The sequence below is a fragment of the Anabrus simplex genome, chromosome 1 (assembly GCF_040414725.1).
Source record: "Anabrus simplex isolate iqAnaSimp1 chromosome 1, ASM4041472v1, whole genome shotgun sequence".
NCBI classification, from domain to species: domain Eukaryota; kingdom Metazoa; phylum Arthropoda; class Insecta; order Orthoptera; family Tettigoniidae; genus Anabrus; species Anabrus simplex.
In genome coordinates this window covers 1,180,135,926-1,180,161,805 of record NC_090265.1, presented here as the reverse complement: position 1 = coordinate 1,180,161,805, position 25,880 = coordinate 1,180,135,926, and the positions used below count along the sequence as shown (strand labels likewise).

At 42.4% G+C, this 25,880-nt stretch overlaps 1 protein-coding gene across 1 annotated transcript in view; it reads left to right on the top strand.

Moving 5' to 3' along the window:
- Positions 1-5,333: 5,333 nt before the first annotated feature.
- LOC136877322 (lactadherin) overlaps positions 5,334-25,880 on the top strand; it is a 317,071-nt gene continuing 296,524 nt past the window's right edge. The window contains exon 1 of the mRNA XM_067151268.2: positions 5,334-5,466. The gene's annotated coding sequence lies outside the window, so the exon portion shown is untranslated. The remainder of the gene's footprint in view (positions 5,467-25,880) is intronic.

The window sequence follows — 25,880 nt, the reverse complement described above, 5'->3', positions numbered from 1 at the left end:
GTCATGGCCCTCCTTCTGCTCAGGCGGCTAGGACTATACAATTCACCGGTGGTCCCTAACCCGTTAGAGGAGAGATCCTCACTTGGACTATGTGCAAGTAGGGCAGCATCCTGCTTCATGAATTTACCGAGCTCAGAACATTTTAAGCAAGCCTCGGACCTATGGGAGTAATGGAGTCCCACTCCCATTTGACAGGCGAGGGACTCCTTGGAAACAACTTGGCGAACGAAATGGAATTCGATGGGGAGCTATCAATATTAATGGGGCTTATGGAAGAAAGAAAATAGAACTGGCTGAGTCAGCAAAGAGGATGCATCTGGAAGTGCTAGAAGTAAGTGATATTCCGGTAAGGGGAGATAATGAGGAAGAGATAGGAGATTATTAAGTGTACTTGAAGGGTGTTAGAAAGGGAAGGGCAGAGTCTGGGGTAGGGCTTTTTATCAGGAATACCATTGCACGCAACATTGTTTCTGTTAGGCACGTAAATGAGCGAATGATGTGCGTAGATTTGTCAGTTGGAGGAATTAGGACAAGAATTGTGTCCGTGTATTCACCATGTGAGGGTGCAGATGAGGATGAAGTTGACAAGCTTTATGAAACATTGAGTGACATCGTGGTCAGGGTCAACAGCAAGGATAGAATAGTGATAATGGGCGATTTCAATGCGAGAGTTGGGAATAGAATGAAGGATACGAAAGGGTGATTGGTAAATGTGGGGAAGATATGGTAGCTAATGGGAATGGGAAGCGTTTGCTGGACTTCTGTGCTAGTATGGGTTTAGCTGTTACGAATACATTCTTCAAGCATAAGGCTATTCACCGCTACACATGGGAGGCTAGGGGTACCAGATCCATAATAGACTATATCTTAACAGACTTCGAATTCAGGAAATCTGTTAGGAATGTACGAGTTTTTCGCGGATTTTTCGATGATACAGACCACTATCTGATCTGTAGTGAACTAAGTATCTCTAGAAAAAGTGAAATCTGTCTGCAAACGAATAAGGGTAGAAAATCTCCAGGACGAGGAAGTTAGACAGAAGTACACGGACATGATTAATGAGAAGTTTCGAACAGTAGACAGTAAGCAGGTTCAGGATATAGAAAGTGAATGGGTGGCATACAGGGATGCTGTAGTAGAAACAGCAAGGGAATGCCTAGGAACAACTGTGTGTAAAGATGGGAAAAGGCGAACATCTTGGTGGAATGATGAAGTGAGAGCAGCCTGTAAACGTAAAAAGAAGGCTTATCAGAAATGGCTCCAAACAAGGGCCGAGGCAGACAGGAATTTGTACGTAGATGAAAGAAACAGAGTGAAACAAATAGTTGTTGAATCCAAAAAGAAGTCATGGGAAGATTTTGGTAATAACCTGGAAAGGCTAGGTCAAGCAGCAGGGAAACCTTTCTGGACAGTAATAAAGAATCTTAGGTAGGGAGGGAAAAAGGAAATTAACAGTGTTTTGAGTAATTCAGGTGAATCACTAGAGAGGTGGAGGGAATATTTTGAACATCTTCTCAATGTAAAAGGAAATCATCCTGGTGGTGTTGCAAACAGCCAAGCTCATGGGGAGGAGGAAAATGATGTTGGTGAAATTATGCTTGAGGAAGTGGAAAGGACGGTAAAAAAAAAAGAAAAAAAGAAAACCGTCCATTGTCATAAGGCAGCAGGAATAGATGAAATTAGACATGAAATGGTGAAGTATAGTGGGAAGGCAGGGATGAAATGGCTTCATAGAGTAGTAAAATTAGCGTGGAGTGTTGGTAAGGTACCTTCAGATTGGGCAAAAGCAGTAATTGCACCTATATGTAACCAAGGGAACAGGAAGGATTGCAACAACTATCGAGGTATCTCATTGATTAGTATACCAGGCAAAGTATTCACTGGCATCTTGGAAAGGAGGGTGCGATTAGTCGTTGAGAGGAAGTTGGATGAAAACCAGTGTGGTTTCAGACCACAGAGAGGCTGTCAGGACCAGATTTTCAGTATGCGCCAGGTAATTGAAAAATGCTACGAGAGGAATAGGCAGTTGTGTTTATGTTTCGTTGATCTAGAGAAAGCTTATGACAGGGTACCGAGGGAAAAGATGTTCACTATACTGGGGGACTATGGAATTAAAGGTAGATTATTAAAATCAATCAAAGGCATTTATGTTGACAATTGGGCTTCAGTGAGAATTGATGGTAGAATGAGTTCTTGGTTCAGGGTACTTACAGGGATTAGACAAGGCTGTAATCTTTCACCTTTGCTGTTCGTAGTTTACATGGATCATCTGCTGAAAGGTATAAAATGGCAGGGAGGGATTCAGTTAGGTGGAAATGTAGTAAGCAGTTTGGCCTATGCTGACGACTTGGTCTTAATGGCAGACTGTGCCGAAAACCTGCAGTCTATTATCTTGGAACTTGAAAATAGGTGCAATGAGTATGGTGTGAAAATTAGCCTCTCGAAGACTAAATTGATGTCAGTAGGTAAGAAATTCAACAGAATTGAATGTCAGATTGGTGATACAAAGCTAGAACAGGTCGTAATTTCAAGTATTTAGGTTGTGTGTTCTCCCAGATGGTAATATAGTAAGTGAGATTGAATCAAGGTGTCGTAAAGCTAATGCAGTGAGCTCGCAGTTGCGATCAGCAGTATTCTGTAAGAAGAAAGTCAGCTCCCAGACGAAACTATCTTTACATCGGTCTGTTTTCAGACCAACTTTGCTTTACGGGAGCGAAAGCTGGGTGGACTCAGGATATCTTATTCATAAGTTAAAAGTAACAGACATGAATGTAGCAAGAATGATTGCTGGTACAAATAGGTGGGAACAATGGCAGGAGGGTACTCGGAATGAGGAGATGAAAGCTAATTTAGGAATGAACTCGGTGGATGAAGCTGTACGCATAAACCGGCTTCGGTGGTGGGGTCATGTGAGGCGAATGGAGGAGGATAGGTTACCTAGGAGAATAATGGACTCTGGTATGAAGGGTAAGAGAAGTAGAGGGAGACCAAGACGACGATGGTTAGACTCGGTTTCTAACGTTTTAAAGATAAAAGGTATAGAACTAAAGGAGGCCACAACACTAGTTGCAAATCGAGGATTGTGGCGACTTTTAGTAAATTCTCAGAGGCTTGCAGACTGAACGCTGAAAGGCATAACAGTCTATAATGATAATGTATGTATGTCAAATTAAAATAAATAAGAACACAAATCATATACCTATCCACATTTTTCTTGTGTCTTCTACTTGAGTTACTGAGTCATTGTTGATAGTAAAGGATTATGTACAAAGTAAGGTGTTTCTTGTATACCGGTATAAGTTTTTGTATGAATATTTTACTGAAAACGAATTACATATGAGACAGGGGAACCACAGGTGCAACTCGGCATATTTGGGACGGAGGAATGTTTAGAACCTTCTACATTTCTTCAACCGCCGGTACAACTCGGTATCAGCCCATATTCACAAGCTGGCCAAGGTATTTCTGGTACCATAGTAAGCTAACACAATATCAGATGTAAACACCGCATAGTTCCGGACTTAGCCATCTGCTACAATAATTCAAATGTTTTACAGAATATCACTGTGAAATGAGTAGTTTTTTCTTGGGGATTATTCCCAGCGTGAAGACCTCTTCCCCTATGACCTAGGGTGAGAAGGAGGAACACCCAGAGGTTCTCACGGCGGGAGGTTGCCTCTCTATTTCCACTAATAATAATGGGCGGTGTGGCTGAGTGTGTACCACTTTAACCACGCATCGTGGAGTGGACTGAAAGAATATGAGTTATAACTGAAGAACCTCTATATTTTATCTCTTTAAATTATCTACTCTCTTCATATCCATTGACAATATTATTTTAACGACTTCACGAACGTGATTTATAAGACACCTGCAATGTTCCATCCATTCGAAGGTCATCGGTAGGAGAGTTAAAGGAAGGTTCTCTTGATGAACTTGTTTCGCAGGTAACTGACACAAGTCCTGGAGCAAGAGAAGTGCAGTCGAGCGGTCTGCGCGGGAATTGTGACAAGCAATTCAATATTGTTGTCGTTTATTTAGGAATGCGGCTCGTTTTCTGAATGGTCAACGTAGTGGCCTTCGCTTCAAAGAGCCCCTGGTTCGATTTCCACCTGGACCGGGGATTTTAGCTGCGACTGGTTAATTTCTCTGGTTCGGAGACTGGGATTTTGCGGTCGTCTTAATACACATATTCATTTATACACAACACGTCACACTATCGACCTCAACACAAACACGCGATAGTGATTACATCCCTCCAAATAGGGTTGGCGTCAGAAAAGGTAATCGGCCATAAAACTGGGCTTAAACCACATCAAGTGACGAACTCGGGTAATTGGTAAAAGACCAGGAAGAAGAAAGGACCGAATGTCTCCCTTAAGTAAAACCGAAAGAGCCAAGATATGATTCCTCAATCATGAGCATAAAAAGCGCATGTCTAATAAATTTCGCTACGAGGCGAGTATATAATAATAATAATAATAATAATAATAATAATAATAATAATAATAATAATAATAATAATAGACCAGCTATTTGGCTGAGTGGTCAGCGTTGACGCCTTCGGTTTAGAGGGTGATGATTTCGATTTCCGGTGTGGTCGGGGATTTTAATTGTTAATCCTGTGACTGGGGAAATGGGTGTTAGTGTTTGTGCCAACGCACTCCTGTTCATATTCACACAACACAACACAACACAACACAACACAACACAACACAACACAACACAACACAACACAACACAACACAACACAACACAACACAACACAACACAACACAACACAACACACTATCAATCCCCACAGAAACACACAATAATGAATACATCCCTCCACACAGGATTGGCGTTAGGAAGGGCATCCTGACGTAAAACAGGGGAAAAACCACATGGGTAACTGAGTTCGCTCTTACGACCCCACGTAGGTGTGGGGAAAAGTAGAATAATACTAGGCCTAATAATAATAACAATAATCATCATCTCCTAATAATTCACCGAATGTTTTTGTCGTGAAGTATTACAACTTATTAATAATTATTTCTCTAAGAAATTTAGCGTTTCTTTTTTTTTTCTTTATAAAATTGTAAAATTAAAGTAAGATACATATTAGAATGCACCAAATTCTTCACTAAGAAATGCCGTAAAAATATGTGTAAAATGATTAATTCAACAGATTAATCAACCGATATAGCCTAATATTTAAATAAGTGTGAATAATGGATTCAGTTTAATTATCCGAGCGCGGCTGGTGTTCATCGCGCATGCGCGACACGCCAAGACGTGTGTGTGGAACTGGAGCTGCTGTTCTGTCTTCTTTCCGGCAGTTACCCGGCTGGCTTGAAGCGGGAAGTCGAGTGACCAAAACACACGTCAGTTTAGTGAACGACAAGTTAGTGGCATGGAGAAGACGAGACAAATGACAGCCGCGCAACGCAACCTCACAGCGAGAAATCCCACAAGAAAATACCAGTAAGTGTAGAAATTGGCTACTAAATAGTTTACAACGTGTCAGATTTACTATTAATTCCTAATTTTTTATGGTTATGCTCTATGCAATACTTTGTATTACTTACCTGGGAGCGAGCTGAGTAACTCGAACGGTAAAGCAATGGTTTTCTGTGCTCAAGTTAGCGGGTTTGTTCCTGGCTTAGTCCAGTGATATTTGAAGGCACTCAAAATATGTCAGCCTCCTAGAAATAAATTTGCCGGCATGTACTAGAACTCAAGCGGAAAAAAAAATTCTAGCACTTGTGTGTCCCCGAAAACCTTAAAAATTGCTAGTGGGACTAAAACTGTTATTATTATTATTATTATTATTAATGCTCCCTCTGTAGATCAGTGGTAGGGTATCAACCTCTGGATCCCAAGAGCGTGAGTTCAAACTCGGCACAAGTAGTGAGATTTTTGCTAGTTGCTTTACGTCGCACCGACACTGATAGGTCTTATGGCGTCGATGGGACAGGAAAGGGCTAGGAGTGGGAAGGAAGCGTCCGTGGCCTTAATTAAGGTACAGCCCCAGCATTTGCCTGGTGTGAAAATGGGAAACCACGGAAAACCATTTTCAGGGCTGCCGACAGTGGGGTTCGAACCTACTATCTCCCGAATACTGGATACTGGCCGCACTTAAGCAACTGCAGCTATCGAGCTCGGTAGAGAATTTTTGTAGTGCGGGAAAGAAGTCCATTCGACTTTTCAAGCTATACGATGTCGGCATATCAAAAATCTCGGGTGATAATTTGGTGTTTACTCGACAGAAAGTTAGAAGTCAACAGAGCTCTGGCTTCTAGTAGAATAAAACGAAACATCGTAACTGACATGCAAGCAACCTAAATGGCGTCAAATAGAACGCCTGAAAATCGTCTCTGAGGCCGTATTTATTTATTTATTTATTTATTTATTTATTTATTTATTTATTTATTTATTTATTTTATTTTATTTATTTTTATTTATTTATTTAGGATCGTTTGAACCTCCTATGGATTACGATTATACAACTTCCTTGACTGTTGATGTTCTTTCTTTTTACGCCAATACTCCTTCATTCTGAGGCTCGTTTTTGCTCGTTCCTCATCCGAGTCCACCCTTCTTGTTCTCCTGGGTTTCTCTACCAACAGATCCGTCACCTCCGCAATTTTCCTTCTGAACACTGTTCTGTTTATAATATCTCCCTCCTCACTGCCACATTTTTTTAAGATCCCGATGAACTTCCTTCAGCCATGGTACTTCGGTCTTTCTTCTTTCCTGGAAGATGAGGATCTTATTTGCTAGGCGTTTCGGTCCCATTCTTCTCAGGTGTCCATAGAAAGGCAGTCGCCTTTTCCTTATCGTGGATGAAATGTTTTAAATTTTTCATACAGCTCTCGATTTGATCTCAAACGGAAGGTAAACTCATTTCCTGTTGCGTTTTTGGGTCCCAGAATTTTCCTCAGAAATTTACGCTCTTTCTTTTCTATTTCGGTAATCCCTTTTATGGCAATTGTCTCTGCTGCAGAGAGGCATTCAGGTTTCACCACGATATTATAGTGTCTGAGTTTGGCTTGATAAGAGAGGGATTTGGACTTATAAGTTTCCTGGCATAGTCTGAATGCAATCTCCATCTTCTTTGCTCTTTCTTCGATAGCTGGCTTCTCGTTATTGTCAGGAGTCAGAATTTACTCTAGATATTTGAATTTGTGGACTCTCTTTATATCACCACACTTGGTCTTCATTGTCCATGTTCGTTTTTTGGGATCTATGTACATGTACTTAGTTTTCTCAAGGATTGTTTGCAGTCCTGCCTTTTCTGCTGTTTCATGCAAAACCTCTGTCTGTTTAGTGGCAGTCTCTAGAGTTTCAGCGAAGAATACTAAGTCGTCTGCAAGTGCAAGACATTCAAATTTAAGCCCAGCCTTTTTGTGTTCTATCTTGATTCCATTCGGGATATTTTGCTGACTCATTTCTTTTCGCCATTCCGTTATCACCTTTTCCAAGACGCAGCTGAAAAGAACTGGGGAGAGGCCATCTCCTTGTCTCACACCTGTCTTGATTTCAAATGATTCTGATAGCTCTTCTTCTTCTTCTTCTTCTTCTTCTTATTGCCCAGCTCATTGCCTGAATGGTCAGAGTTGAGGCCTTCAGTTCGGAGGGTCCCGGTTTTGATTCTCGGCCGGGTCGGACTTTTTAATTGCGTCTAGTTATTCTTCTAGCTAGGGGACTGGGTGTTTGTGTTTGTCCCAACACTTTCCTCTTCATACTTAGACAACACACCACGCTACCAACCACCACAAAAACACGCAATAGTGATTATTTCCCGCGAAACTTTTAGTGGTACCTGGTTTTACGGGAATGAAGAGTAAGGAGGGAGCTACTCCGGTTCCGGTAATACTGCCAACTAAATGGAAATGAAATCTGAATTGAATCTGTAGTATGATCGATCGATAGGAACTTTCTAAACCTTTATTATCTTAAGCCAACAACTGTCACACACACATTATAGTATACAACATTTCTCGATGCGAATCTTGTTCCTAGGATGACTTTCTATATTTTGGCTTTGCTGTGTAAACAACAACAGTACTAGTACTTAAAGTGCACGCTAGATGCCTCACGGCGATTCATAGTTTGTGTGTTAAAGGTTGCCAATACGAATCTCAAAGATACCGAGGTCTAACGATTCAGCACTAGGGAGCCAAAGTATCACTAAAAGTTTCGCGGATAATACACCCCTCCATATAGTGTTGCGTCAGGAAGGACAAGTGGTCGTAAAACAGGGCCAAATCCACTTGTGCGCCACAGTTCGCACCCACGACTCCACATGAGTGGGAGGAGTGGTAGAAGTTGTAAATTTTTATTATTATTATTATTATTATTATTATTATTATTATTATTATTATTATTATTATTATTATTATTATTATTATTATTATTATTCTTGTCCTTTTCACCCTCTTTGGGGTACGATAGATCAATCAATGGTTAGTGAGTCGTGTTTTCCTGTCCTCCCAGTACTTTTTCATTCTTTCAGATCTTGCCTTCCTCTCTTCTTCAGAAATTCTGTATAGTCGCTTGGGCTTCACCCTGTCCTGAAACCTCATTTTATCTTTGGTTATTTTCTTTGCAGATCCATCTATAAGCATCTCTACTGTAATTTGGAATTCTCGTAGGTCCTTCTCAGTTTCCTTAAACCAGTTCGGCTTGGTTTTCTTATTACGGAAATAGTCGAAGATTCTTTTAGTTATCCTTTTCGGATCCATTATTATTATTATTATTATTATTATTATTATTATTGTACGCTAAATACCCATGTGAACGGGAGATAGGTGGTTTTGAATTACACGTTAGTCGTCATCCTTAAAAAGGTTTACATTATTCTCCATTTTACACTCTGGGTAATCGACTGTGAAGCGCATTAGATAAGGATCTCGCCTCTTAGTAGCTCTCGAAGTCCGGCGCAGTTTTTAAGATCCTACTTCAGATTTATTACCACGTAAAAATAACCCCATTTGAAGTTTAAAAAATTCAAACTCTTCGGCCTCTTTTAATACCATCGACAGTTAAAAGGATATTGAAACTAATAATAATAATAATAATAATAATAATAATAATAATAATAATAATAATAATAATAATATTAATAATAATAAATCGTCCCACCATTTAATCAGATCAACTCTTCCTGGCCTACGATGTCAAATAAATTATTAGAAATTCCTCTTTAGAACAGTAGATCACACTGTCGCAAGCTAATCCAAGAAATTTAACACAATAAAATGAATTAACAGAAGTATGAATGTATTAATGGAAAGTAATCTTCTACTTCTTCTTCTGCTACTACTACCACTTTTATATGCCTGTGGGGTCGTGGGTGCAAACTGCATAGCACATGTGGATTTGGTCCTGTTTAACGGTCAGATGCAATTCTTGACGCCATCCCTATATGGAGGGATGTAGGCCTAATCACAACTGCGTGTTTCTGTGGTGGTTTGTAGTGTGGTGTATTGTCTGGGTATGAAGAGGAGAGAGTTGGGACACTCACAAATACCCAGTCCCCGAGCCAGAAGCGTTCATCAGAAGCTATTAAAATCCCCGATCCAGCTGGAAATCGAACCCGGGACCCGCTGAACCGAAGGACTGTACGCTAACCATTCAGCCAACGAGTCCGACATTTATGAACAACAATATTTTAAGAAATATATTTTTACGATACTTAAATATTTTATGTTCATAGGTTGCTCTTAAGACCTATTTTACAAAAATGGATTTTTAATAACACATTTCAAAGGTCTTGTTCCTTGGCTAAATGGTCAACGTCAAAGCCTGCAGAGGGTCACGGACGAGTCGCGAAATTTTAGTGCATCTAGTAATAATAATGTTATTGGTTTTACATTCCACTAACTACTTTTAGGGTTTACGGAGACGGCGATGTACCAGAATTTTGTTCTTTTTTACGTGCCAGTAAATCTACCGACACGAGGCTTATATATTTGAGCACCTTCAAATATCACCGGACTGAGCCAGGATCGAATCTGCCGACTTGAGCTGTGCTCCACAGCCTGGCTATCTGCATGTATTGAATTCATCTGAGTAGGGGACTGGGTGTTTGTGTGTGCCCTTATATATTCGTCTTCATATACAACAGCACAACACAACACGGCACACTACACCATACGACCAACCAGCACCACGGGACTACTAGGCCTACTACTTGTTATAGGGCTACGCACTTTTACGCATCTTTACTGCTTTAGGAGACACCCTGATACCGGAATTTCGTCCCGCAGGAGTTATTTTACGATAATGTGACATATTTTAATACATTCAAATACCACCAGACTGAGCCGGGATCGAATCTACCAACTTACACTCAGGGTTTTGTCTTCTACCTGAGTATAAACAAGAAAGTGTATGCAAGACTCGAAAAGATTACCACCGTTATGAAAAATCGAAGGCAAACTTTTTACGGTCATCTGATGCGAACGAATCCAGAGATGCCTCTGACAAAATTGTTTAAAAGTGCTTAAGATTTAAGATTATGTACTCTACTTATGCGCATCGTGCGAAATTAAAATTAAATTAAATAATGTTATCAGTTTATATCCCGCTAACTACAGTACGCTTATGGTTTTCGGAGACATCGAGTTGCAGGAATTTTGTCTCGTGAGAGTTCTTTAACTTCTTTCTTCTTCTTTCTTTCTTAATCTGCTTACCCTGCAGGGTTGGTTTTTCCCTCGGACTTAGCGAGGGATCACACCTCGATCGCCTCAAGGGCAGTGTCCTGGAGCGTGAGACATTGGGTCGGGATACAACCGGGGAGGATGACCAGTACCTCGCCCAGGCGGCCTCACCTGCTATGCTGAACAGGGGCCTTGGTGGGGGGTGGGAAGATTAGAAGGGATAGACGAGGATGAGAGAAGGAAGCGTCCGTGGCCTTAAGTTACGTACCATACCGGCATTTGCCTGGAGGAGAAGTGGAAAACCACGGAAAACCACTTCCAGGATGGCTGAGGTGAGAATCGAACCCACCTCTACTCAGTTGACCTCCCGAGGCTGAGTGGACCCGGTTCCAGCCCTCGAACCACTTTTCAAATTTCGTTGCAGAGCCGGGAATCGAACCCGGGCCTCTGGGGGTGGCAGGTAATCACACTAACCACAACACCACAGAGGCGGACGAGTTCTTTTACATGCCAGAAAATCTACCAACACGAAGCGGACGTGTTTTTCTGTTAAGTCTTCAGCCCGGAGGCTGGTTGGATCCTCAAAATAGCAAAACCTGTGGGCGAGAGCGGTAAAATAACATCCACGGTATCCCTTGCCTGTTGTAAGAGGCGACGAAAAGGTGGAGGGGAAGGGCTCTCAACTTGTGAGCGAGAGTTGGTGACCACAGTTCCCCAAGCTGAATTTGGCATTGCTTCCACGTACATGTGTCAGATTCCTCGGTGTTGTCTTTCCTATTCTACCTCACTTGGTGAACTCTTGTTCTCTTCCGAATCCCACGGTATTAGGCTTAACAAGCCTAGGCCTAGAGAGTCTTTTATTTCTACGCCCACCGAGCTCGATAGCTGCAGTCGCTTAATTGCGGCCAGTGTCCAGTATTCGGGAAATAGTGGGTTCGAACCCCACTGTCGGTAGCCCTGAAGATGGTTTTCCGTGGTTTCTCATTTTCACACCAGGAAAATTCTGGTGCTGTACCTTAATTAACGTCACGGCCGCTTCCTTCCCATTCCTAGGCCTTCCATGTCCCATCATCGCCATAAGACCTATCTGTGTCGGTGCGACGTAATGCAACTAACAAAAAAAATCACGCCCTTCTTGGTCCTTCTCTTCCTTCGCCAATACTTTCATTTTTCGAAGTATCGGACCTCTTCCATTTCCCTTCTTCTTTTCTTTATCTGTTTATCCTCCAGGGTCGGTTTTTCCCTCGGACTCAGCGAGGGATCCCACCTCGACCGCAGTGTCCTGGAGCTTCAGACTCTGGGTCGGGGATACAACTGGGGAGGATGACCAGTACCTCGCCCAGGCCGCCCCACCTGCTATGATGAACAGGGGCCTCGCGGGAGGATGGGAAGATTGGAAGGGATAGGTAAGGAAGAGGGAAGGAAGCGGTCTTGGCTTTAAGTTAGGTACCATCCCGGCATTTTCCTGGTGGAGAGGTGGGAAACCACGGAATACCACTTCCAGGATAGCTGAAGTGGGAATCGAACCCACCTCTACTCAGTTGACCTACCGAGGCTGAGTGGACCCCGTTCCAGCCCTCGTACCATTTTTCAAATTTCGTGGCAGAGCCGGGAATCGAACCCAGGCCTCCAGGGGTGGCAGCTAATCACACTAACCACTACACCACAGAGGCGGACCATTTCCCTTCTGATCAGTGTTAATGGAGGATGGCTGCTCAGATGTACTTTCTCTTAAAACAATGATCAGCCCCGCCACCATCAAGTGTTATGCTGTTATAGGAAAACCGCAAAATCTGATGCACCATAGTGAGGCGTACAAGGCATAAGGAGGAATGAGATAGTTTGCCATTGCTTTTCTCACTGGGTCTTCAGCGCCTTTCACAACACCCAGACACACGTGGCCGTACGGTTAGCGTCACGTAGCTGCGATCTTACATTCGGGAGATGGTGGGTTCGATTCCACTGTTGGCAGCCCCGAGTGTGTTTTTCCGTGCTTTCCCATTTTCACACTAGGTGAATGCTGGGGCTGTAACTTAATTCAGGACACGGCTGCCACCTTCCCAATCCCAGTCCTTCCCATCCTTCCGTCGCCTCAAATCTTCGATATGTTAGTGCGACGTTAAACCACTAGCAAGAAGAAAAAGGAGCGCTAGTAGTTTCTGAATGTCAATACTCAGCGTCACCCACACCTCGGCATCTTCTGTACCGTCACAGCCGTGAGACTGGAACTTCGGTGGAAGCTACATTTTGCTCTCACCTGTTCCAAGAGACAGATGGAGAAATACTGCATCCATCAAGAAATGGCAACAAGTGCCTTAAAATACCACTGGACTGAGCCCGGATAGAACCCATCATTTTGGGCTCGGAAGGCCAGCGCTCCTTCATCTGAGCCACTCAGTCCGGCTAGCTGAGATTCCAATCGACTTGTACAGTTTCTTCAAATCAGACTTTTTTTCAGCTATTGGTTTTACGTCGCACCGACTCAAACAGCTTTTATGGTGACGATGAGATCTTAATTAAGATACAGCCCTTATATGAAAGCAGGAGAACACAGAAAACCATATCCAGAACTTCCAACAATGTGACTCGAACCCACCATCTCCTCACTGCAGCTCACAGCTACGTGATACAAACCACGGATCCATCTCCCTTTGTTCCTAAAATTTTCACTCCAAATATTTCTGATATGGAAGGTGCTATTGCCGTGCTGTTTTCACAGAAATGATAATTGCAGTGCAAACACATATTTTAATAATTATTAGAATGTGTATTACATTTTTCAAATGGAACAATGGCTATTGACGTTAAAAATAAAACGGCAGTAAATTAGAAGGGCAATGATGTGTGGTTTTCTTTCTTTCAAGGATTCAAGTAAGAGTAGCTTACGAGCTATCGTAGTTTGAAAATTGTAAATGCCGACAGTTGTCTGCTCCATTCAACTGCTTAGTTACGAGGCTATGATGTTATTTCCTTTACAGTACACTGATTGAATTGCAGCTTCCTTATTAATAATCTTGACCATGATGGTCGGGATTGGATCCGTATTGACTTAGTAACAGTAAATATGTTGGAAGATAGTCCGCCTAGTCAATACTATTCATTAATTTACCTTTTACCTTAACATCTAGTACATGTTTCGAGAATATTATGCATTCTCTTCCTCAGCTAGTGGATTAAAATTCAGTATACAATAAGACCTGACTAAAATACGGGGGCCCCCATTAAAATTCAAAACAATGAGTATGACAATGTGACACTTAAAAATTTTGGATAGTACAAACATAGAATTAAGATCCCATTTTGTCAAGTACAAATTAAAAACACAATATAGTCTAATTAAATACAACGTCTTGTGATAATATGAATTCACAGTGTCCTTGAAGTTGCCTTGCGTAGTTCTAAAATGTTGAGTTAAGGATGAATGAAATTGCATTAAAACTTGAAGTCCTGCCGATATCCACCGTTAATGGGTGTTAAAATTATGTCTATTTAAATTAAAATATTGGACACAGCGTCGTATAATGATGTGAAATTACGGTGTCCTAGGAATTATAATACTAGCTGAGGAAGAGAATGCATAATATTCTCGAAACATGTACTAGATGTTAAGGTAAAAGGTAAATAAATGAATAGTATTGACTAGGCGGACTATCTTCCAACATATTTACTGTTGCAGCTTCCTTGTCAGTTACTTTGTGATAGTTCAAGAAGGATGGACTGTACTAATGCCAAAAAAATCGTCTTGTTAATGGTCGATAGAGAATATAGGAATAATGCTTTCGTTCTTACGCTCTGTAGGTGGAACGCTTTCCCAATAGACGACACTCATATCGACAATTATTTGACTTCAACCAATTACGTGAAACTGGAAGTGTAATACCTAGGAAATGTAACAGAAACAACGGAGTGACTGGAGAAGAGGTTGAAATGAATGTTCTGGCTGCTGTCGCTGTAGATTCGCACGTTACTTCCCCGTGCGATTGCATTGGATGAGTTAGGCAAGTATAGTATGCGTTCTCCAACGTCATAAGTTCCATCCGTATCATGTTTCTCTCTCCATCAACAGGTGCATGGAAACGATTTTGAGAATCGTGTTAACTTTTGTACATGGATATTGAGGCAAGGTAAACCACATTTATAATGCATATTGCTTAGTGATGAAGCAACATTTACAAATCATGGTTGATTAAAACTCCGAAACATCCACTATTGGTCAGTAAACAATCCCCACTGTCTTCATCATATGGGACGTCAGCGTCCCTGGAGTTTAAATGAATGGTGTGGAATAGTGAACCAACAGTTCAAAGGCCCTTTTTTCTTCATAGAAGGAACACTAGATTCTCAAAAGTATCTCAACCTCCTAACAGACCAACTTCCACAGATGTGAGAAGACTTCCCATTGCAGACGATGAGGAATATGTGGTATCAGCATTATGGCTATCTAGCGCATAGTGCACGACGTTCTACAGCTTGTCTTCACCAATTGTTTCCAAATCGTTGGATTGGACGAAGGTAACGTGTACCTTGGCGGACTCGTTCACCAGACCTGAGCCCTTGCGATGTCTTCTCTGAGGAAAGCTAAAATACTCTCTTTACAAGGACATACCAACTACACCAAATGGTATGAAACGGTGCATTTCTGTTGCCTGCGCTGAAATCTCTGATGAAATACTACAACGTGTGCATCAATCAATACCTGGCAGGCTGGAAGCTTATATTGATGCTGGTGGTCGTCATTCTGAACAAAACCTTTGAAGGCCAATTCTCTTTCTTCTCCAGAAACCAAATTAATTTATTCACTTTTTCTTACGTTAGTGCTGACACATGGTGCAGACAAATGCAGCTATTTACAATTTTCAAATCACGATAGCTCGTAAACTACTTGTACTACAATCCTAAAAATATCCACCGTTGACATTCTAATGTACTCTTATTTTGTTAATGCCAATAGGATAGTGGCATTTGAAAGATGTGACTTTCTAAAATAAATACTACTACTTCTTCTTCTTCTTCTTCTTAATCGGTTTACCCTTCAGGGTTGGTTTTCCCCTCGGACTCAGTGAGGGATCTCACCTCTACCGCCTCAAGGGCAGTGTCCTAGAGCTTCAGACTCTGGGTCGGGGGATACAGCTGGGGAGAATGACCAGTAACTCACCCAGGCGGCCTCACCTGCTATGCTGAACAGGGGCCTTATGAGGGATGGGAAGATTGGAAGGGATAGACAAGGAAGAGGGAAGGAAGCGGCCGTGGCCTTAAGTTAGGTACCATCCCGGCATTTGCCTGGAGTAGAAGTGGGAAACCACGGAAAACCACTTCCAGGATGGCTGAGGTGGGAATCGAACCCAACTCTACTCAGTTGACCTCCCGAGGCTGAGTGAACGCCGTTCCAGCCCTCGTACACTTTTTTCAAATTTCGAGGCAGAGCCGGGAATCGAACCCGGACCCCCGGGGCTGGGAGCTAATCACGCTAACCACTACACCACAGAGGCGGACTAAAATAAATACATGTTCTAATAATTGTTAAAATCTGTGTAGACTATATGCTATGATTATGAGCCCCTGGTTACGCTTCATTCTGTGAAAACAGCCTTCCATTTCAGAAATGCTTGGGGTGCAAGTTTTAGGTAAAGCAAACTCTTGTCCTCATTCCGAGGTAGTGCAGCTCTTTTCGTGCACACCCCAAATGGAGGTGAGCTGCATGTCCATTTCAACTACATACTAGTCCTTCTTACATCTCTGGCTGTACCTGGAATCAAACCCGGGCCTCCGAGGATGGCAGCTAATACCACTAACCGTTACGCTACGGAGGACAGTTTTAGGTGATACACTCTGTATATAGTACTGAAATAAAAATAAACCGGAGCAGGCTTTGATGAACTAATGTAGGCCTACTGTAAATTATCAGACTCTGCGTAATGTTCAGTTCTTTGGCTGAATGGCTAGCACACTGGCCTTCGGTTCAGAGGGCCCCGGGTTCGATGGCTGGTCGGAAAGTTATTATTACAAGTTGCTTTACGTCACACGGACACATATAGGGTTTATGGCGACGATGGGATAGTTAAAGACTAGGAGTAGGAAATAAGTGGCTATGGCTTTGATGATGGTACAGACTTAGCATTTGCTTGGCATGAAAATGGGGAAACTATGGAAAACCATCTTCAGGGACAGTGGGTTCTAACCCGCTGTCTCCCGAATACAAGCTCACAGCTGCGCGCCCCTAACCGCACGGCCAGCTCACTCGGTTTTATCTGTTTCGGTCATTGGCTATTCATCTACCGCGTCAAAAGTAAATTATCTGTAAAAACATAGATTATCGCCAAAAATAAGTAATTGTGAAAAGTAGGCCTTGCATTTTTTAGTTTACTTTTTAATTTATGACTAGCAGTTACCCGCGGCTTCGCTCGCGTGGATTTCGTAATTTATTAAAAGTAATCGTTCCTCAGTACTGTACCAAGACACTATCTGAAATTCCATAAACTATAAAAACTCACCGAAAAATTGAGGGTTTTTTTACCCCCAGAAACTCTCTGTAAACCACGTGTGTGGTATTGCCTTTTGGGGCTAAGATGACCATGCGACATAGAACTGTACATGTGAGAAACAGTCTTCTCTCAAGTCGAAAATTAACATATTTCTTTATTTTTAAAAGAGACTCCAAATACCTATTTCTACGTCTGTAACATCTCTAGCTTTTTGAGATATATGTTTGTTTGTTTCTTCAATCCTCGTCCCGTTTCCCTACGGGGTCGGGTATGAGGTGAGATGAATCTGTCGTGGCGGGTTTTTATGACCGGATGCCCTTCCTGACGTCAACCTCATCAGAGGAGATGAAATGAATGACGTGATATATGATAGTAGGGAGAGGGTGAAACCCGGTGTCGCCGCATAGCCTACTCCTATCGAAAAGCACCAAGGGGTCTGCTCAAGGCTTAACGTGCCCATCCGACGGACGAATCGCCATCAACAGCGTCATATGCCCTCACTCCGAATGAGCACTGCGGAGGCTTCTGGCAAGCAATCTAGTGATTAGAAATAGTATACCACCACCTCCACTACTCTGCCGGCCAACATTCTGATGGTGAAAATTTTTTCGGCCAACGGGACTCGAACCGGCTAACCTCGGTGTCAGACCGTTTAGACTTCAGCGCCTTAACGATCATGTCCACCAGGCGGGCTAGTTTTTTAGATATATGTATCCCCATAAAAATAAATCAACCCATTTATCAGTCCTTTCCCCACCAACACCCACACCCACCTAACTGGGTTTTCCGAAAACTAATAAAATACATGTTTATTTTTAAAGGAGATTCGAAATACCAATTTTCATGTCAGTAATATGTAAAGTTTTTGACATATACTCTAGATATACCGGTAATCATTTTAAAAATTAACCCGCTTTTTTCAATTCTTTTTTTCACCCCATTAAGTGGATTTTCCGAAAACAAAGATATACGCGTTTCTTTATTTTTAAAGGAGATTCCAAAAAAAAACAGTTTTCATGTCTGTAACATCTTGAGATTTTAAGATATAATTATCCTCATAAAAAGAATTCAACTTCTCCTTCACTTCTTTCCACTCCTCTCCCCCTTAAGTGGATTTTCCGAAAACAATAAATACGTGTTTATTTTTAAAGGAGATTCAAAATATCAACTTTCACGTCTGTAAAATCTTCAGTTTCTGACATATAAGTATCCTCATAAATAGAATTAACTTTCCTTATTCCCCCCCCCCCAAGTCGATTATCCGAAAACAAAAAAATACGTACTTCTTTATTTTTAATAATAATAATAATAATAATAATAATAATATTATTTGCTTTACGTCCCACTAACTACTTTTCAAGGTATTCGGAGACACCGAGGTGCCGGAATTTAGTCCCGCAGGAGTTCTGTTACGTGCCAGTAAATCTACCGATACGGGGCTGTCGTATTTGAGCACCTTCAAATACCACCGGACTGAGCCAGGATCGAACCTGCCAAGTTGGGGTTAGAAAGCCAGCGCCTTAACCGTCTGAGCCACTCAGCCCGGCATCTTTATTTTTAAAGAAGATTAGAAATACTAGTTTTCACGTCTGTAACATCTTAATTTTTTGGATATAGGTATCCTCATACAAATAATTCAACTAATTTTTCAATTCCTTCACCACCTTCAGTAATTTTTAGGAAAATAAAATTATACGTGTTTCTTTATTTTTGAAGGAGAATCCAAATAATAATTTTCATGTCTATAACATGATTAGTTTTTGAGATATAAGTACCTTCATACAAAAATTCAACTAATTTTTCAATTCATTCAGCCCCTTAAGGGGATTCTCCGAAAACAAAAGAAATAAATTCCAAATGCAAATTTCCATGTCTTTAACATCGTCAGGTTTGAGATATAAGTATCCTCATAAAAATAATTCAACTGCTTTTTCACCTCACACCCCCATCTTAAGTTGATTCTGCCCCCCGCCCCCGCAATGTGTGTTTTAAAGCAAATTCTAAATACCAATATTGACGTCTGTAACCTTCAGATTTGAGATATAAGTATCGCCATAAAATGAATTCAATTTCTGTCAATTTCTTCCCCCTTCCCCCTTAAGTAAATATTTATAAATGTCCTTCCAAATATCATTTATCACGACTGGAACATCTTCAGTTTTTGAGAAATATGTATCATCATAAAAAATAAATCATCCCCTTTTTCAACACCCCCCCCCCCCGAATGTTGCTTTTCTCCCAACATGCGTTTCCCTTATATCTAAAAGAGATTCCAAATACCAATTTTCACGTCTGTAACATCTTTAGCGTTTTTAGATAAAAGTATCCTTATACAAATAATTCAACTAATTTTTAAATTTTTTCATCCCCCCTTAAGTGGATTTTCGTAAAACGAAAGAATACATGTTCCTTTATTTTTAAAGGAGATTCCAAATACCAATTTATACGTCTGCAATATCTTTAGTTTTTGAAATATAAGTATCCTCATACAAAGAATTCAACTAATTTTTAAATTCCTTCACCCCCCGTAAGTGAATTTTCCGAAAACACAGGAATATTTATGTCTTTATTTTTAAAGGCATATTCAAAAACCACTTTTCACTGCTGTAAAATCTTCAGTTTTTGAGATATCACTATCCTAAGTAAAATAATTGAACCCCCTTCTCAGTCCTTTTTATTCCCCCTTCAGTGGTTTTTCGAAAACAAATAATACATATTTCTTTATTTTTAAAAGAGCTTAAATATACCAATTTTCACGCCTGTAACATGTGAAGTTTATGAGATGTTCTGTAGATATTCTCATTTTAAAAATTCACTCCCGTTTTTCAGTTTCACTTAAGTGAATTTTCCGAAAATAATCTGTTCCTTTATTTTTACAGCAGATTCTAAATACCAATTTTCACGCCTGTAACAATTTACGTTTCTGAGATATACTGTTGATATAGTCTTTTTTAAATTCACCCCCTTTGTTACTCCTATTCACCCCCATTAATTGGATTTTTGAAAAACAAAAAATACGCTCTTCTTTATTTTTAAAGGAGATTCCAAATGCCAATTTTCATGTCTGTAACATCTAGATATAAGTATCCTCATAAAAGGTATTCAACCCCTTTTTCACCTTTCTCCACCTCCCAGGGGATATTCCGAAAACAAAAAATACATGTTTCTTTATTTTTGAAGAATATTCTAAACTCCAATTTTTACGTCTGTAAACTTTTAAGTTTTTAAGATATAGATATACTCATTTAAACAACTCACTCCCCGTTTTCACCCCGTTAGCGAAGGAATATCCAAAACCCTCCCTTCGTGAGCACCTACATTCTAATATAAAGGTATCCCCAAAATTTCATGTCCAAATTATATATAATTATATAGATTTTAATTTGATATCATCAGAATGAGCGGGAATTCCCTATAAAACCACGCAATCATTTTATTCTATTTATCACTTTGAATTCTCGGGAAATAGGCAACATCGCAGGGGTAGTAAAGGACGAAGCTAATTCCAGGAGATACCAGTGCGAGTGAGAGGCAAATACTACATCAAACTCCATACTCTCTTTTAAGCCAGGACGTGCACAGACCAATAAAGAAAAGCTGTACCATAACCATGGTTCTGGGATTGTGCAGTTGGCAACCACCTCGTTGTAAGTAAGTCGGTATGAGCGCTCCAGGTGGTGCATCCAAGAATTGTCATCCTCCGGCATGTCGCGGCGTCGCTGCCGTTGGAACATCTTGCAGCTACAAAGAGGGACCAGGGGCGGCTCATTAGAGAGTACCGGTGTGCCATGGTACCACTACTGTAATAAACAAAGAATAAGATATGTTTCTCTCAAGAAAAGTTTATCTTAAATTAAAAAAAATTAAAGAAAAGTTATACCCATTTTCACACCAGGCAAATACTGGGGTTGTACCTTCATTAAGGCCACGGCCGCTTCCTTCCAACTCGTAGGCCTTTCCTATCCCATCGTCGCCATAAGACCTATCTGTGTCGGTGCGACGTAAAGCAATTAGCAAAAAAAGAGATATGCATGTGTATGTTGGATATTCAGCCCGAAGGCTGGTCGGATCCTAAACAGGTCCACCATTAGCTGTCATAGATTGCCTAGGTGTCACTGAAGAGGTGTACTAGGGAAATGAAGAGTGAGGTAGTTTCCCGTTGCTTTCCTACCTGGGCCAGAAGTGGCTATTGCATATGTCTGCAAAACCCACTGAAATGCGTGCACCAACCGACCCTATGAGCGACATTTTCACACCATTCATAGCAGGGACTGGCTACATAAGGAATGGCGTTACTAACATCACTCATACCGCAGCCACTTTCATATTGCCAATTCAAGGATAAGACTGAGACAGGTCAATGAAAGTAACAAATTTATTCTAGCCCATACCAGAAGACATAGCGCTCTGTAAACACTACATCTCACCAGCAAAGGCACAAGATGTGCATAGGCCTATCTTATTCTGACTTCATTTGAAGGAGCGCGCAAACCGACATGCGCTCTGGCTGCGCTTCTATGTGTATGTGAGCCATGTTTCCAGGGGCATCGCTTCCGAGCATAAGACACTGTAGGAAAGACTGTTTGGCTTTGGCTTGGATTTGTATGCGTTTTTAACGCCTGAGGGAGTGCCAGTGGCCGCGTGATGCGACGCTTCAATTTCAACCACTAGAGTGCAGCATATACCAAAAACAAGTCAAAACTGTTTTATATTTCAACCACTACAGTACAGAATATGGAGGGTACAATGTACGTACAACACCAATATGTTGGCAATAGCTGTGGTTATATTTTCCTATGTGAGCGAAATCCCCTTGAGGCTGTATTTTTAAGACCATTTCTTATCTAAAATCAACTCTGAGGAGCAACCATCATGTGAAATTTACATCTCAACTAATTGTAATGCGTTTTCGTTTATAAGCCCTCTTATTTCGCCCTGTATGTATTGTTATACAACATTGGTATTTATTACTTCATTCCTACGCGTTGACGAAAATCCTGACGGGCAAGATTGCGAGTGATGGAAAAGCGCCGTTTGGGTGTTCGGATTACGATGGATTGGGTTTTGTTAGAATTGAGGCGGAGGTACCATCGGTCGCACCAAGAGGTAAAGGTGTCCAGAAAGGGTTGCAGGTTTCTATTGGTGCTCTGGACGGAAGGGAGTGGGGCAAGGATGGTGGGTTAATCGGCGAATTGAAGGATTCGGATGGGTGGTGGTGGTTTGGGAATGTCGGCGACGAAAAGAATAAAAAGTAGTAGGAAGAGGGGAGAACCTTGCGGTACACCTAGGCACATGGGGAAGGGTGGCGAGAGGTGGCCGTTTAGTGATATACAGGCTGTACGGTTATTAAGGTAGGCAGGAGATTGGGTGTGTGAAGTAGTGGAGCTTGAAAATAAGGGCAGGGTGCAAGACGGAGTCGAAGACTTGGTTGTAGAAGGGTCGGTCGGGCTAGGTTGAAGTTGTTACTTATGGATTGGATGAGGCGAAGGAGTTGGTGAGAAGTAGATAGTCTTGGGCGGAATCCACATTGTGATGGAGGTAGTAAGTTAAGGGACTTCAGATAGGGGTGCAATCGGCGGATGAGGATTTTATCTTGGCAAGGATTGTAATGAGCCTAAGTTGGATCGGTCTTCTCCGACTTTGGGGCAAAGGAGAATTGTGGATCTCTTCCAGGAGGTGGGATAAAAGCCGGAGGCGAATATGAATGCATAGAGGGATTTTAGGAGCGTGAGAAGTTCAATAGAGGTTTGATGGATATGTTGGAACCATATTTAGTCGGGACCTGGAGCGGTGTCGCGGGTGTGGTCTAGGGCGTTAGTAATATCGGCGGCAGTTATCGGGATGTTTAGGACGTGGGGTGTGAGTGTGTGACTAGGAGAGTGATGAAGGGAGGTGGAGGGAAGGAGATTCTGGTAAAGGGCGGTATCGGGCGGAGTTGATTAATGGTAGGGAGAAGGAGTGAACCGTTTGCGGAAGTGGGAGGTGAATAACTCTAGATTTTCCTGGGTGCTCGATGGTGATGTTCCATATGGATGATAGGGTATGAAGGGGTGCTGTGTTGGCCGAGGAGGGAGGATAGCTTGTGCCTGAACTGAGAAGGTGTGGCATGAAGGGAACTGAGGGACGTGCAGGTTTTGGACCAGGTTATCCGCCGGTGAGCTTTCAGGTAGTTGGAAAGTGTCCGCTTGCTTGACGGTAGAGGAGAAGGAAGTAGGGGCCATGTGTACGGAAGAATTCGCATAGGTAAGACTGGGAGAGTTTTTGGAGGTGTAGGAACTTGGGTGGGACACGGGGTCTTGGAGGGCGTATGGAGTGAGGTGGGAATGTGGGTCTTCGAGGCATTAGCTATGGTGGTGTGGATGAAGTTGGATAAGGTGTCTACGGAGTGAGCATCAGTAGGAAGGGGGGATGATTGTGTGAGTGATTTGGTAATTTATTCACGGTAGCCGGTCCAAATGGCAACAGGCGTGGGGGAGGAGGATTAGGACGTAGGGAGTGTGGGGGCATTTGGGGGAGGATGGGAATGTAGGCGCTGCCGATGCTGGGGAGGTAGGAAACGCTTACAAGGTGGATTAGGGAGTTGTGAGAAATGACGGCGTCGGGGGTTGTTTGGAGAGAAGGGCGGGAGATACCCGGGAATGGAATTAGAAAGGAGTCAATATGGCTGAGGAAGTTGTGGAGGCGTTGGAGCCTGCCAGATGAACGGCTATTATGCAAGAATTATGAAATGACGGAATGTGGTGTGAATATAGGCCATACATTCTATGGGGAATGGGATAATGTTTCGCATGTAGATGGTGGCGAGGTGCAGGATTCGGGAACGGAAGTGAAAATGAAAACCTACAACCTGTTTTCCAGTCATTGACCGGGTCAGGGATGTAATGAATGAAACATATATAGGCTGTTATTACAATGGGGTCGCCACTCCCAAGGTGATTTATTAATGAGTGATAAATGCTATGAAATGAGAATGCAGAGTGTTGCTGGAATGAAAGATGACAGGGAAAACCGGAGTACCCGGAGAAAAACCTGTCCCGCCTCCGCTTTGTCCAGCACAAATCTCACATGGAGTCACCGGGATTTAACCCACGGTATCTAGCGATGAGAGGCCGACGCGCTGCGGTCTGAGCCACGGAGGCTCTTCGGGAACGGAAGTATATGGTAGTAATGATGGATTAAGCATAGGAGTGTGGAGGTGGTGGTGTGTGGACCCGTGTGGGGAGGGATGGGCGGACCACAATGGCTGCACTCCGACGACCGATACCATATGGGTGGTCCGCTCTGCGGAGTGTGAAGCCAGGTAGATGGGCGAGCTGAGTGTCACGGAGCATGGTTTCATTGAAAAGAACTGTGTGTGCAGGGTGTTGTTGTAGGAGGGTCTGGAGGAGTAGGCGTTTTGATGAAAAGGATTGGACATTATAAAAAATAATGGAGATGGATAGAGAGGATCGTCTTCTGTTGGTTGTACTATCCATCAAACAAGGGTCTCCAGGCGGTGAAATTGGAAATGGGTATTTAATCCCGAGTGAATGGTCTGAAAATGGAGGTTGAGTGCTTGATTGGCGGCTGCTTGGAGGTGGGTGAGGACTAGAGGGCGGTAATATGGGAAAATGTTGAGAAAGGAAAGGGTAAAGAAGCGGACTATGTCCTGTATGGAAGGTGGTACGAATAGAGAGTTGACAGGTGTGGTGGGTGGGTTTTGATGGGAGCAACCATGTTTGGACGATTTTCTGGAGTTGGGAGACGGGATTTACATAGATGGCAGTAGATTGGGTGGGCTTCGCCCCAGGTTTTCCAACGGGGTGCGGACTAAGTGTTAAGACACTGGTTGGTAGCGTGTGGTTGTGTACAGTGCCAATAGACCGGATTTGGGGTCCGGCATTGAGCGATGCTATGCTGGTTATAAATCAGACAACGCTCGCAGCGAATGGGCTGTGGTGTAAAGCTGTTTAAATATGGAGGCTCCGGTTTTCATCAGACGATCAACGTCGGCATTGTTTTGGCAGAAGTACGCGGACCATGAATGTCGGCCCGGTCGCATTTCTGATACGGAACACTTTCTGTGCAGGGATGTTCTCGGCGTTTAGTTCATATAAAATAACCCCATCAGAAATGTCCGGGTCGACCCCCCTGATCACACAGCTGAACAGACTCTGTCTGAGGGCGGTGGCGGGGTCTTATTCTGGGCTTGTTTGAGCAGGATGAACCAAGTTGTGTGTCCCCAATAGAATTGACTAGCTTGTGATCTGCTTCCTCAACATTGACCTTTATGATTATAGCCATTAGATGCAGACCATATATCTGCTATCCCGTCACGCTTCATCTGGAAATGATGGAGAGTGCGAAATTTGGCTTGTGATGAGCGATATTCAGGGGCGGGGTTACGCAGGAGATAGGTGTGTGTTCCTTGCGGGCGAAGTTGGAGAGCTTTGATGTTGGTGATGGGACGAAGAGCCTGGGAGAGTGGCGGGAAATTCTGTTGCTGAGGATGTGATGGGGGTGATGGGCATTGTATCTATCGATGCGGAATCCGTCCTGGAGGCTGCAGGAGATGAAGAAGCAACAGCGAGTTTACTTAGCGATGGTTTGGCTTCCGGTGGTTGGTTGGGATGCAGTCTTTATATTGAACGCTGCCTGAATCTCTGTGGATTGGTAGCGGTGAAACAAGTAGTGATGTCGTTGAACTGGCGGATCTTTTGAAGAACACATAGTGGCGGAGCTGTGAGCTGGGCTTGTAATTGTAGAGTCT